The sequence below is a fragment of the Delphinapterus leucas genome, chromosome 10 (assembly GCF_059928025.1).
Source record: "Delphinapterus leucas isolate spDelLeu-1000000601 "Yukka" chromosome 10, BTC_Dleu_Yukka2, whole genome shotgun sequence".
NCBI classification, from domain to species: domain Eukaryota; kingdom Metazoa; phylum Chordata; class Mammalia; order Artiodactyla; family Monodontidae; genus Delphinapterus; species Delphinapterus leucas.
Genome location: NC_143138.1, coordinates 75,768,172 through 75,783,434, shown reverse-complemented (window position 1 = coordinate 75,783,434; position 15,263 = coordinate 75,768,172). Strand labels below are relative to the sequence as shown.

The following is a 15,263-nucleotide window of genomic DNA, read 5'->3' as shown; positions in this document are numbered from 1 at the left end:
AAAGTAAAAAGCATTCTTTTTAGTGTGCACCTGTTAAAGTGCTTCTTTATTGGAGACTATTTGTGATGTGATTAGAAATGTAGAAAAAAATTTATCTCCAGTTAGCCATTTTTGTCACTTGTTGTTGCTTCATTTGTGTTTACTTGGGGCACTCAAATTTTATTTTGAGGTTTTGTCCTGAAAATACTTTCTTCTTCACACTACTCCCTCACAGTAATGTTGCCACTGTCTCCCTGTGCACCCCCCCCACCTCCAGCTCTTCTTTTCCTTTAGTGAGTGTGCTTGCTTCTAGAACTTTACACAGGACAAACAAACTAAAAATAAAGGGGAAGCTTCACGTTGTCATTGTTTTCACGAAAGTGTGAGAATGGCCGGATGATTTTCACTGAATTTGAAAAGTTTACTTGAAATGGTTTTACTTGAAATAGGGACTGGGTTGTACATATGGAAATTCACTTGAGAGGGACCGACCTTGTGTGGGAGAAATTCAGGCATAAGCTGCCATCCTGTGGAGCACTTTAAACCGAGGTACCAAGAGCCCCAAGTGACTGTGTTTTTGTGCAGAGATGCTCTGGTGCCCCCTCTTAGTGGATTAACTGAAAGAGTTTCCCTCTTTTTCTTCCTAAAAGAATCCTGTGATACATAGGCATTTTCCCCCCTGCCCAGCCTCCACCCAAAAGACTATGGAAAGATGCCTCCATCCCCAGGACCAGGGGTCCATACTGGTAAGAAAAGGCAGAAAGTCAGCAACCCAAAACACATTACGATAATTACAGTAAAATCACCACTGGAAAGGAACAGCTTGCCACAGCATCTCTGGAAGCTTCCACAGTTATTATCGATACTTTATTCATTTGGTCTCACTGTGGACCTGCTGCAGTTTGAGTTGGGCCATTTTCTGTCCTTGACATGGTCTTTAACATGCTTATAAGGGAAATTCCTTTATCTTCCTGTAAACACGGTCTGTACATTCCAGAAGATCTGATACATTTCTCTAGCATGCCTTTAATGTTAAGCACTGTCTCTGCCCTTTTACTGGCAGCTAGATATCCTAATCTGTACAGTACTCTATCACCTACTCTGCTCAATGTTTGTTTGTTTGTTTCTGAGAAACATCGTCCTGTGAGAACGTATACTCATTTGAGGTAAAAATCAATTTTACATATTGATCAGGATGTGTCAGCACATCTTTTGAAAATTCATCGCATACGGTTTGCTTGGCCATAATGTATGGCCTGACCAACCAACTCCTGTGGAGTGAAGGGGGGTCAGTGGGTGGGTAGATGAATGAGTAAATGAATAAGTTTTAAAAGGAAAATTCAGACATTGTGGAGGTTGAATAATGGCCTGCAAATAGGCTCACATTCTTAGTTCCTGGAGCCTGTCAATGTTGCCTTCTGTGGCAGAAGGGTCTTTGCAGATGTGATTAAGAATCTGGAGATGACAGACGGAGTCAAGGTGGCAGTGTGGGAAGACATGGAGTTAGCGTCTCCCTACAACTAGGGTGCCTGCCGGCTGGTGGTGGAAAACTCTGACACCCAAGGAGATGGGAGGAGCCCCGAAGTGAACCGATGGCTTGCGGGATCTTGGTTCACGAGTCCAGGGTTGGGCCAGAGCTCTTGCGGTGGGAGCTCCGAGGCTGAACCACCGGACTAACAGAGAACCTAAGACCCCACGGAATATTCATCAGAGTGAGGTCTCACAGAGTTCCTCATCTCAGCAGCAAGACCCAGCTCTACGCAATAGCCTACAAACACCAGTGTTGGAAGCCTCAGGCCAAACAAACAGTAAAACAGGAACTCCCACTCATTAAAAAGAAAGAAAGAAAGAAAAAGAGACAGCAAAAAAATAAGTCACAGATGAAGGAGCAAGGTAAAAACCTACCAGACCAAATAAATGAAGAGGAAATAGGCAATCTACCTGAAAAAGAATTCAGAGTAATGATAGTAAAGATGATCCAGAATCTCGGAAATAGAATGGAGGCACGGATTGAGAAATTACAAGAAATGTTTAACAAAGATCTAGAAGAACTAAAGAACAAACAGAGTTGAACAACACAGTAACTGAAATAAAAAAATACACTAGAAGGAATCAATAACAGAATAACTGAGCCAGAAGAACGAATAAGTGAGCTGGAAGACAAAATGGTAGAAATAACTGCCGAGGAGCAGAATAAAGAAAAAAGAATGAAAAGAATTGAAGACAATCTCAGAGCTCTCTGGGACAACACTAAACACACCAACATTCGAATTATAGGGGTCCCAGAAGAGGAAGAGAAAAAAAAAAAAAGAGAGAGAAAATATTTGAAGAGATTATAGTTGGAAACTTCCCTAACATGGGAAAGGAAATAGTCACCCAAGTCCAGGAAGCACAGAGAGTCCCATACAGGATAAACCCTAGGGAAAACACACCAAGACACATATTAATCAAACTAACAAAAATTAAATTCAAAGAAAAAATATTAAAAGCAGCAAGGGAAAAAAAAAATAACATACAAAGGAATCCCCATGAGGTTATCAGCTGATTTTTCAGTGGAAACTCTGCAGGCCAGAAGGGAGTGGCAGGATATACTTAAAGTGATGAAAGAGAAAAACCTACAACCAAGATTACTCTACCCACCAAGGATCTCATTCAGATTCGATTGAGAAGTCAAAAGCTTTTCAGACAAGCAAAAGCTAAGAGAATTCAGCACCACCAAACCAGCTTTACAACAAATGCTAAAGAAACTTCTCTAAGCGGGAAACACAAGAGAAGAAAAAGACCCACAAAAACAAACCCAAAACAATTAAGAAAATGGTAATAGGAACATACATATCAATAATAACCTTGAATGTAAATGGATTAAATGCCCCGACCAGAAGACAAAGACTGGTTGAATGGATACAAAAACAAGACCCATAGATATGCTGTCTACAAGAGACCCACTTCAGACCTAGGGACACATACAGACTGAAAGTGAAGGGATGGGAAAAGATATTACATGCAAATGGAAATCAAAAGAAAGCTGGAATAGCAATACTTGTATCAGATAAAATAGACTTTAAAATAAAGACTGTTACAAGAGATAAGGAGGGACACTACATTAATGATCAAAGGATCAATCCAAGAAGAAAATATAACAATTATAAATGTTTATGCACCCAACATAGGAGCACCTCAATATATAAGGCAAATGCTAACAACCATGAAAGGAGAAATCGACAGTAACACCATAATAGTAGGGGACTTTAACACCCCACTTAAACCAATGGACAGATCATCCAAACAGAAAATAAAGAAGGAAACACAAGCTTTAAATGACACAATAGACCAGATAGATCTAATTGATATTTATAGAACATTCCACCCAAAAGTGGCAGAATATGCTTTCTTCTCAAGTACACTTGGAACTTTATCCAGGATACATCACATCTTGGGTCACAAATCAAGCCTTGGAAAATTTAAGAAAATTGAAATCGTATCAAGCATCTTTTCTGACCACAATGCTATGAGATTGGAAATCAGTGACAGGAAAAAAACTGTAAAAAACACAAATACATGGAGGGTAAGCAGTGTGCTACCAAATAATCAAGAGATCACTGGAGAAATCAAAGAAGAAATTAAAAAAATACTTAGAAACAAATGACAATGAAAACACGATGACCCAAAACCTATGGGATGCAGCAAAATCAGTTCTAAGAGGGAAGTTTACAGCAATACAATCTGATCTAATGAAACAAGAAAAACCTCAAATAAACAATCTAACCCTACCCTTAAAACAACTAGAGGAAGAAGAACAAAGACAACCCAAAGTCAGTAGAAGGAAAGAAATCATAAAGATCAGAGCAGAAATAAATGAAATAGAAACGAAGAAAACAATAGCAAAGATCAATAAAACTAAAACTCGTTCTTTGAGAAGATAAACAAAATTGATAAACCCTTAGCCAGACTCAAGAAAAAAAGGGAGAGGATGCAAATCAATAAAATTAGAAATGAAAAAGGAGAAATCACAACTGACACTGCAGAAATACAAAGGATTATAAGAGACTACTACAAACAACTATATGCCGATAAAATGGACAACCACAAAGAAATGGACAAATTCTTGGTACAATTTTCCAAGACTGAACCAGGAAGAATTAGAAAACATAAACAGACCTGTCACAAGCAATGAAATAGAAACCGTAATTAAGAAATCTTCCAACAAACAAAAGTCCAGCACCAGGTGGCTTCACAGGCGAATTCTATCAAACACTTAGAGAAGAGCTAACACCCATCCTTCTCAAACTCTTCCAAAAAATTGCAGAGGGAGAAACACTCCCAAATTCATTCTACGAAGCCACCATCACCCTGATACCAAAATCAGACAAAGATATCACAAAAAAGAAAATTACAGACCAATATCTCTGATGAACATAGATGCAAAAATCCTGAACAAAATACTAGCAAACAGAATCCAACAGCACATTAAAAGATCATAGACCATGATCAAATGGGATTTATCCCAGGGATGCAAGGATTCTTCAATATACGCAAATCCATCAATGTGATATAGCACATTAACAAATTAAGGAATAAAAACCATGTGATCTTCTGAATAGATGCATAAAAAGCTTTTGACAAAATTCAACGCCCATTTATGATAAAAGCTCTCCAGAAAGTGGGCATAGAGGGAACCTACCTCAACATAATAAAGGCCACATATGATAAACCCACAGCCAACATCATTCTCAGTGGTGAAACACTGAAAGCATTTCCACTAAAACCAGGAACAAGAAAAGTGTGCCCACTCCTGCCACTCTTATTCAACATAGTTTTGGAAGTCCTAGCCACAGCATTCAGAGAAGAAGAAGAAATATAAGGAATACAAATTGGAAAAGAAGAAAAATAAAACTGTCACTGTTTGCCGATGACATGATACTATACACAGAAAACCCTGAAGATGCCACCAGAAAACTACTAGAACTAGTCAATGAATTTGGTAAGGTTGCAGGATACAAAATTAATGCACAGAAATCTCGCATTCCTATACACCAACAACAAAAAATCAAAAAGAGAAATTAAGGAAACCCTCCCATTTACCATTGCAACAGAAAGAATAAAATACCTAGGAATAAACCTGCCTAAGGAGGTGAAAGACTTGTACTCAGTAAACTATAAAACACTGATGAAAGAAACCAAAGATGACATAAACAGATGGATAAATATACCATGTTCTTGGATTGGAAGAATCAATATTGTGAAAATGACTATACTACCCAAAGCAATCTACAGATTCAGTGCAATCCCTATCAAACTACCAATGGCATTTTTCACAGAATTAGAACAAAAAATTTTACAATTCATATGGAAACACAAAAACCCTGAGTAGCTAAAGCGATCTTGAGAAAGTAAAATGGAGTTGGAGGAATCAGGCTCCCTGACTTCAAACTATACCACAAAGCTACAGTAATCAAGACAGTATGGTATTGACACAAAACCAGAAATTTAAATCAGTGGTACAAGATAGAATGCCCAGAGATAAACCCATGCACCTATGGGCACCTAATTTATGACAAAGGAGGCAAGAATATACAATGGAGAAAAGACAACCTCTTCAATAAGTGGAGCTGGGGAAACTGAACAGCTACATGTAAAAGAATGAAATTAGAACACTTCCTAACACCATACACAAAAGTACACTCAAAATGGATTAAACACTTAACCAGACACTATAACACTCTTAGAGGAAAACATAGGAAAAACACCCTTTGACATAAACCACAGCAAGATCTTTTTTGACCCACCTCCTAGAGTAACGGAAATAAAAACAAAAATAAACAAATGGGACTTAATTAAACTTAAAAGCTTTTGCACGGCAAAGGAAACCATAAACAAGACAAAAAGACAGTCCTCAGAATGGGAGAAAGTATTTGCAAATGAAACAACAGACAGTGGATTAATCTCCAAAATATGCAAACAGCTCATGGAGCTCAATTTCAAAAAAACAAAACAATCCAGTTAAAAAATGGGCTGAAGACCTAAATAGACATTTCACCAAGGAAGACATGCAGATAGCTAAGAGGCACATGAAAAGATGCTCAACATCGCTAATCATTAGAGAAATGCAAATCAAAACTACAATGAGGTATCACCTCACACCAGTCAGAATGGTCATTATCAAAAAATCTAGAAACAATAAATGCTGGAAAGGGTGTGGTGGAAAAGGAATCCTCCTGCACTGTTGCTCGGAATGTAATTGATACAACCACTATGGAAAACAGTATGGAAGTCCCTTAAAAAACTAAAAATAGACTACCATACGACCGAGCAATCCCACTACTGGGCATATATCCTGAGAGAACCATAATTCAAAAAGTGACCTGTACCACAATGTTCATTGCAGTACTATTTACAGTAGGACATGGAACCAACCTAAACGTCCATTGACAGATGAATGGATAAGGAAGATGTGGCACATATATGCAATGGAATATTACTCAGCCATAAAAAGAAACGAAATTGAGTTATTTGTAGTGAGGTGGGTGAACCAAGAGTCTGTCATACAGAGTGAAGTAAGTCAGAATGAGAAAAGCAAATACTGTATGCTAACGCATATATATGGAATCTAAAAAAAAAAAAAAAGTACTGATGAACCTAGTTGCAAGACAGGAGTAAAGAGGTAGACAGAGAAAATGGACTTGAGGACATGGGGTGGGAGGGCAAAGCTGGGGCAAAGTGAGAGTAGCATCGACATATATACACTACCAAATCTAAAATAGTTGGCTGGTGGGAAGCAGCCGCATACACAGGGAGGTCAGCTCAGTGTTTTGTGATGACCCAGAGGAGTGGGATAGGGGGTATGGGAGGGAGGCTCAAGAGGGAAGGGATTTGGGGACATGTGTATGCATATGGCTGATTCGCTTTGTTGTACAACAGCAACTAACACAGTACTGTGAAGCAATTATACTCCAATAAAGATCTATTAAAAAATAAACCAGGGGCTTCCCTGGTGGCGCAGTGGTCGAGAGTCCGCCTGCCGATGCACGGGACACGGGTTCGTGCCCCGGTCCGGGAGGATCCCACATGCCGCCGAGCGGCTGGGCCCGTGAGCCATGGCCGCTGAGCCTGCGCGTCTGGAGCCTGTGCTCCACAATGGGAGAGGCCACAGCAGTGAGAGGCCTGCGTACCACAAATAATAATGATAATAATAATAAAACAGCAAAAAAAACCCCAAAACACAACAAAAAAAAGAATCCTGAGATACCCTGAATTATCTGGGTGGGCCCAGCATAATCAAAGGGTCTTTGTAAGAGGGAGGCAAGAGAGTCAGCGTTAGAAAAAAGGAAATATGACAACAGAGGCAGAGATTGCAGTGATGCTGTTTGAAGATTGCAGAAGGGGTCACAAACCAAGGAATACAGGCAGCCACTAGAAACTGAAAAAGGCATGGAAATGGATTCTCCCCTTCAAGCCTCCAGAAGGAAGCAGCCCAGTCAACATCTTGCCTTCAGCCCTGTGAAACTGACTTCAGACTTGTGGCCTCCAAAGCTGTAAGAGAATAAATTTGTGTCATTCTAAGCCATGAAGTTGATAGTTAACTTGTTAGAGTGCTAATAGGAACTTAATACAGAGATTCATAAACTTATAAAATGTCAGGTAATGAGTACTATAGTCCAACAGGAGTATAGTTCTGCTGACGAGGAACGTGATGCTCCCTCCATCACATCACATGTTCAGGATGCCAGTTATTGTGGTTTTGACCCTTCTGATGAGGTGTGTGTGTTGTGACAAGGCCCAAAGGACAGAGACTTGGGACTTGGGTGGAATTTACTTGATATATTTCACTGCTTCCTGAAGGCTTTTTTTTTTTTGGTTTGTTTGTTTGTTTTTGTTTGTTTGTTTTTGCGGTATGTGGGCCTCTCACTGTTGTGGCCTTTCCCGTTGCGGAGCACAGGCTCCAGACGCGCAGGCTGAGCGGCCATGGCTCACGGGCCCAGCCGCTCGGCGGCATGTGGGATCCTCCCGGACCGGGGCACGAACCCGTGTCCCGTGCATCGGCAGGCGGACTCTCGACCACTGCGCCACCAGGGAAGCCCCAACTAGGTTCTTTTTATGAAGGAACATTTCCCTCTACTAATCCCATACCTTTCTCTTCAACTTTCCCCATAGTTTATTTTTCTGATTTCTATTTCACTCTTGATTCAGTGCTGTTCTTTTCAGAGAAGAAAATCTTCCTTTTAATTTCCAAGGAAAGAGGCAGGCACTCGTTGCTTCTTATTGTGATCTGATAGGGGGGTGATTTTTCGTATGTCTCATGTCCAGAAAATCCTATACTGCTTTGTCGCTGCATTGTGTCATGCTGTGTTGAGCTTTTTTAGGTGGCCGATGTGGAATCTTGGATTAGTAATTCCCAGTACTAATGTTCTGTAGCACCTATGGAGTTTTGACAGTTTCTCCTACATATTAGCTGTCTCCTTGGTGCAGTGATTTGTTAACAGAAAAATAATATCATTTTAATATTTTTATTAGCGTTTTTATGAGGTTCCATCCCACGCAAACTGCCTGTTGGTCGCTTTGTGGTAGTTAACTATTGCAGTATCCATGAAATTTGGGTATGGATGGGATTCATTGTGAAGAGTAAGCATTAGAAAAATGTAATGAGAAACAGAGGAATTCTAACAGACCCTCTGATAAAGGGATGGTTTCATTTTGAGAGTTGCTGCATTTCATGTTTATCAAAGATTACAAATGTGAGTCCCAGAGTAAATAGAATCCTCAGAAAAGTTTAGTGATGTATGAATTTGTTACAGGGATTGATTTTCAAAAGTCCTTAACTAGACTTTGTTTGATTGATCCTCATACATACCTATAAGGAAAAAAGTAATTGAAATGGATACAAGTTGTTTGATTATTTTAGAATATAAAGTTGAGTAAAAAATTGAACCTTAAAGTTTTAAGAATATATATTATTCACTTAAAATTGATACATTACTGGAACCATATACTTTGCCCTGAAAATTTATTTTAAGATTCCTGTAAGGCTGTGGTTTACAAATTTTATTGTGAATAAGAATCATTTGGAGTCACTTAATGAAACATTGTTTCTTGGGCCTCTTAACTCAGGGATTTTGTTTCAATCAATTAAGAGTGGACTCTGGAATCTCTATTTTTACCAGTCGCTATAGATAATTCAACAATCCTCAGGGTATTCTTCAAGAAACACTGCTATATATACCCCACCAATAAAGAAAATAGTGAGTGTGTGCTATTTAAGAAATTCCTGAAGTCTTTTCAGAAAAATAGCTGTTGGAAACGCCGTTTGCCATATGTAAGATATGCTGTGCTGAGTTACAGAACACTTTAGGAAAAGGCTTAATGTGTTTCTAGCGAGCCTGTAGCGTTTGTTAAGGTTCTGGCTTTCACTCCGATTTGTAGCGTTGCGAGCGGCATCCTTTAGGTTTGGCTGTAATGTGTTTAGCTCAGTGGCACGGAAACTGGCAGATATTTCTGTAAGACCTACCTACTGAGAAATAGTGCTTGCTGCCAGTACCTTGATCTGCATACATTGAGCACTTAACAGTTTGCATTTTTTGTTTATTCACTTGTCCTAAATGCTTAATGAATGGGTTCCCTAAGGCTTTAATTTCCAGCCAATCCTAAATTTATTACTAAAGTTTATCAAGCAGTAAACACACTATTGCACTTATACTGTCATGTTTTTATAAAGCATCTTATAAAAGGTGACATCTGGCAAAGAGGCAGATCTATAAAAATCATGTGGGTGGGTGTTGTGTCATTTTTTCTTCCATACTCCCAGAAAGAGTAATATTATTTTGACACACACATACATACCCACTGTCAAGTTTCTATTTTTATAGCTAGCTTACTGCACATATCCTTAAGCTATACAAAACCTTTGGGCTAATGCAAAAAGTGACATTTCTGCATATTTATTACAATGCCATTTTAGAGGTTGACTTTGCCTGATAGGATTTTTCCAAGAACAGCGTCCTCTTCATGACAGTAGACATTGTTGAGAACAATACCATTGTGCAGTTAGTCAGGAGAGGTCAAATATGGAAGGACAAATCATAAATAGCTTAATTGAATGCTTGGCGTGATTATTTCTCAATGTTTGCTAGAAACAGGGACAGAAGAAACTGCAACACAACCCTGATGAGCAGATCCCTAAGTCGTCAGAATCTGAACTCATCCTTTGTCAACATACACCCTACCCCAAAGTCCAGAAACCCTACTCCTAGGTTTATACCCCCCAAATGAATGCATTTATCCACCAAAAGACTGGAGAAGAATGTTCATAACAGCTTTCTTTAGAAAAGCCCAAACTAGAAGCAGCCCAGATGTCCTTCAGTCACCAAATGGATAAATGTAGTAGACTTGTAAAATGGAATACTTCACGGCAGTGAAAGCGTACCACCTACTGTCCCATGCACCAACATTAATGAATCTCAGAGACAGTTGAATGAAAGAAGCTGGCTACTGAAGAGTACCTACTGTATGATGTACTGTATTGGAAAATTCAAGAACTGACAGAACTGACCAATGGTGATAGAAGTTAGAATAGCGCTTACGTGTGTGTGTGTGTGCAGGTGGGGGGTAGTTTACTGAGGGCACTGTCTGGGAAGGGGCAGAGGGAGTCTTCTGGAGTAATGGAAACACAGTGTTTCACTGTCTGGGTCCTGGTTACCTGTGTGTATACATATGCAAAAATGCAGAGTGGCACACTTAAGATTATCCCACCTTACTATATGTTCTGGATACCTATTGCTGTGTAATAAACCATTGAAAAACGTAACAGCTGAAAACAGTTTGTTGGTATTATATCTCACAATGGTGTGGGTCAGGGATTCGCAAAGGGCAGCGCAAGGATGATTGGCTTATCTCATCCAGTAAAGTCTGGTGCCTCGACTGGGGTGACTCCAATAGCAGAAAGTCAGTTAGGTTCTCCCCTGCGCCTTCTCTCTCCCCGCCCCACCCCCTGGGGCTATCTAAATGGGCTTTCTCGGGACATGTTGACCTCAAGATGGTCAGACTTCTTACCTTAGAACAGTTCATGACTTTAAGAGCTGGTGTTTTAAGAGAGTAAGTGGAGACACAACAGTTTCTTAAGACCTGGGCAGAGTAAGTTCGGCTGAATTCTCTTGGTCAGAGTACTTACCGAGCCCACCAGACTCAAGGAGATAGACCCCCTACCTGTCACTGGAAGGGATGTTAAAGATTTTGCGGCCACATTTTACAGACGCAATATCTCAATTTAAAAGTTTTCTTTAAAAAGTTAAAATCGGTCACATTACTCTCAAAACCTTATTTTCTGTTGGAAGGTATTGCAAAATTTAAATCTAGTTCTGAAAAACACAAACAGCAAAAGAGACCCTCCATCTGAAATCACAGTTTCCATCCTATCATACATCTCCTCTCCATTTCTTTTTGAGGTTGAAAATTCTGTGACTTTTTCTTATGTTATTTGAAGTTTCTGGGCTTTGAGTTTTATTTTTGCCAGGCTTGGGTGAACTTAGACTTTTATTTAATCATTTACGGCCTAAAGTTAACTGTCAGATTGAAGTCAGATAAGGCTTCTGATACAACTGAAATCCTTTGCTCCTTTTGATTTATGGATAATGAATTTTCCCTCTTATGGTCATAGTATCATTTTTAAGAAAGAAATCCTATATTTCTTATTAATCATCTATCAGAGCTATGTTGCCCAACCGGTCTCTTTGTACAAATCCTTATTAAGAGATGAGCACAGGGCAGCTGCATTTATGAAGTGAGGTTTTATATGAGATGGACTGGCAATGTTTATTCAAGCTAAATAAAGCCAGCGTGAAAGCAGAGCCTTTTAAATTATTTGGCTTCATTTGAACATGCCACTGATGTAGACAGCTTGGGCAAGCAGTGTGTGTACACAAAAAGCTACATTATCAAACATATCGAAAGGTTTCAATGCCAGCGCACCAAACATCTGTAGCAGAGATAATTACTGCACCCGTGCTGGGCATAATTTAGGTCAAAAGAAGCACTTCAGCCAGATCTTTAAACAACATTGTACATCTCATTTGAAGTTTTTGGGACCATATCTCAATTTTGTGCCAGTATCTTCAAAGTCCATTTTACAGAGTCAAGATTAGAAAACTCTGACTTCATATCCTCTCAGATTTTCTTTTTAATTAATTGCAGAATGCTATCCTTTTGCTCCCTCCCCACAACCCCCATCAAACCAGAAAGAATTTGTGCGGTAATTCCATATCACTGTAATTTCAAGACTCTGCTTTCATTTGTCACTTAAAGAGCTTTGCAGTATATAAAGCAGTTAACCCAGCTCCAAAGCCGTATCACTTTGTCAAAAGAGAGTCGTTTGCACTTTACGTGACAAGCTATTTGTATAAAGTGCCAGGGTTTGCACTAAATATACTGCATGAAATCTAAGTTATAGATGATGGAATCTTGTTTGTAGTGCTTGTCATTTGCTGCTCACTGTTCGCCCCCAGCCTTCTAACTCCCTCCCCCCAATCGAACGGGACTGTTTTGAAGAGACCCCTTTAATTTTGACAATATTAATGGTGTTGCCTGAGCCACATCAGAAGGCACACAATTCTAGAGTTTGATGAACACATTCGTTTCCTCTCACTGATCTCTGACTCTTGAATACTGTAGACTGCTTAGAGAAATGCTAACATGCACATTTGTATATGTGTCACGTCTAAAGCATGTTTATGTGTACAAATAGTATCCACGTGTGGGGCTGTGAGTATAGCAGAAGCATGACCTTAGGAATTGGCTAGGTTCTAATCCATTCCCTTCTGTTCTCAAGCAGTATGACCTTGGACAAAATAAGATGTTTGAATGTGTTTGCTCCTCTGTAATTTGGGGGAACTAATCCCAACCCTCAGGATTCTTGGTGCATTGGTTTTCATGTGTGGCGTATCATGAGGACTAGAAGTCCCTACATTCTTAGGACTATCACAGTAAGCACATTTTCTTGGCTGCGAGTTGAGCTGATTCTCTGTAGAAGGTTTTTTGGGTTTTGTTTTAATCTAAACATTTCCAAGAATTAGTTATTCATATTTAAATTGTTAACAAATGTAAAAAATATATATATATTTGATACCTACTTCATGTAGATATCCTTCACAGTAAACTAGGTCTCTCCTGGGATATAGCGTTTCCACCATGCTTCTCAAAGGTGTCCACAAGCCAACACCAGTGGCTTATTATCACCCACAGGCCTATGCAAAATACGGATTCTCAGATCCCAGCCCAGGCCTTTTGAAATAGAAACTGCATTTCAACCTTTATTTATTTTCACACTAAAGTTAAAGAAGAACTTTTCTAGTAGAGTGATCACTGGTTCTTAAGTTGGAAGACCTAGGTTCTCGTGGAGTTTTTTTGTTGTTTTTTTTTAAAGGTTTTTAACCAGGACCTTCAGTAAGAAATAGATTTAATATCATTACCCAACGAAGAGGAGCATACGTGCTCATAAACACATGTAGTTAAAATAAAAATTGCACCAAACAGTATTTACCCTTGCTGTATGCTGAGCACGCAGACATTTTTTTATTTCAACTTAAAATATGCCAGCCATGGCCCCTTAAATTGATTTTATAATCATTCGTAAAGAACTGTTGTTTTACATGACATTGTGCACTTTTTCCTCCCCAGGCCTTGATTTTCTCAACTGTAAAAGCGTGTATGTTGTATCAATTGATTTCAAATGTCTCTTAGCTTAGACAGCCTGTGTTGCGCTTCAATATGTGAAAATCCACTTCTGGACCACATTTTAGAAGCAGCATGTTTATTGGTTATTGTATGTGTTGTTTTATTGAGAGGGCGGAAGGAGCGCAGACAAACAATGGCTCACAGGCCACAGCTTTTGCATAATAAAAGCTCACAGCCCAGAGTGGTAGACCGTGCAAAGTGAACAATTACATGCCGGTCCTAAACGTGTGTCATTATTTAAAACAAACAAAACACACTTTTAAGCTTTTAAAAATGTGTATACTTTGTCAGTGTGTAACTAAAACATAGTGAACTAAATCCTCGTCCTGTTTAATACACAATCAGAATATTTTTTTGGGGGGAGGGAGGTACCAAATTACTTTATTTGAAGGAATGGTACTAAGGAAAGAACTTGTAGATGTTTTGGTACAACTTACAGAAAAGGTAAAGGTAACCCAAACATGCATGCACTGCCTTGATGCAGGGAAGTCACCCCTGTGGCTACAGGAAGCCAGCCTAAGGCTTAGCTCTCATTATCACTGTATTCCAGGGTGTGCTTGTCAAAGAGATACTGTGTCATGCCAGATTCGGGGGCCCCCATCTTGGGCAAGTTGGTTATGTGGTCACCCAATTCTTTGATGGATTTCACCTGCTCATTCAGGTCATGAGTCTCAATGAAGTCGCACAAATTGGGGTCATTTTTGTCAGTGGCCAGTTTGTGCAGTTCCAGTAGTGACGGATTCACACTTTTTTCCAAGCGTAGCGCACGTTCCATTGCATTCAGCCCGTTCTCCCAGTCATCGCGGTCTGGTTTCTTGATATCCTGAAGGAAGATTCGGCCACCCCGTTGGTTCTGCAGCTGATTCATCACTTTCTCAGCATGTTCCCTCTCCTCACGAGACTGATGAAGAAAGTATTTGGCAGAGTTCTTCAAAGCCACATCATTGCGGTCAAAATAGTACGACACGGACAGGTAGACGTAGGAGGCATATAGCTCCAGGTTGATCTGGTGGTTGACGGCGGCCTCCGAGTGCTGGTGGTAGTGCTGGCGCCCCTGCGAGTGGGACGCGGTCGTCATGGCGGGCGGCCGAGGGGAGGCGGCAGCGGGGACCTTGGGGCGGTCGGAGGGCGCCGTGAGGTGGTGGCGAGGGCTGGTGCTGGGCGGCCGGCCGGAGCGGGGGAAGAGTGTCGGGTTCCGTCCAAACACTGTCGAAGCAGGAAACTGTGGCGACTCTTCGTGAACTCTGCAGTGGAGAAAGCTGACAACACCTTGACCGGTGATGAGAACTGAAAGATCACCAGTGAAGGGCAATCATCGTGTCCCTCCTGATGTGGTGCCCTGAGAAGGGCACAGTGTGGCCAGTACAGTTTTGGGGCCAGGAATATGTAACCCGAATCCAATCTCCAGGACACATCAGAGAAACCCCAGTAAGGAATAGTTCTGTTAAAAAAAAAAAAGTATGTGGAAGGTGCAAGTGGGGATATATTGTGAAACAAAAAAAGTCAAAGAAATGTTTGAGATCAAAGGAGACTACAGAGACAGGGGCCGTAAATGAGAGCCTATA

General features: G+C 40.1%; 1 protein-coding gene and 1 pseudogene across 8 annotated transcripts in view; one reads left to right on the top strand and one right to left on the bottom strand.

Annotated features, from left to right (window-relative positions):
• FHIT (fragile histidine triad diadenosine triphosphatase) overlaps positions 1-15,263 on the top strand; it is a 1,451,582-nt gene that overhangs the window by 874,463 nt on the left and 561,856 nt on the right. The window lies entirely within an intron of this gene.
• LOC111174234 (ferritin heavy chain pseudogene) lies at positions 14,186-14,932 on the bottom strand (annotated as a pseudogene).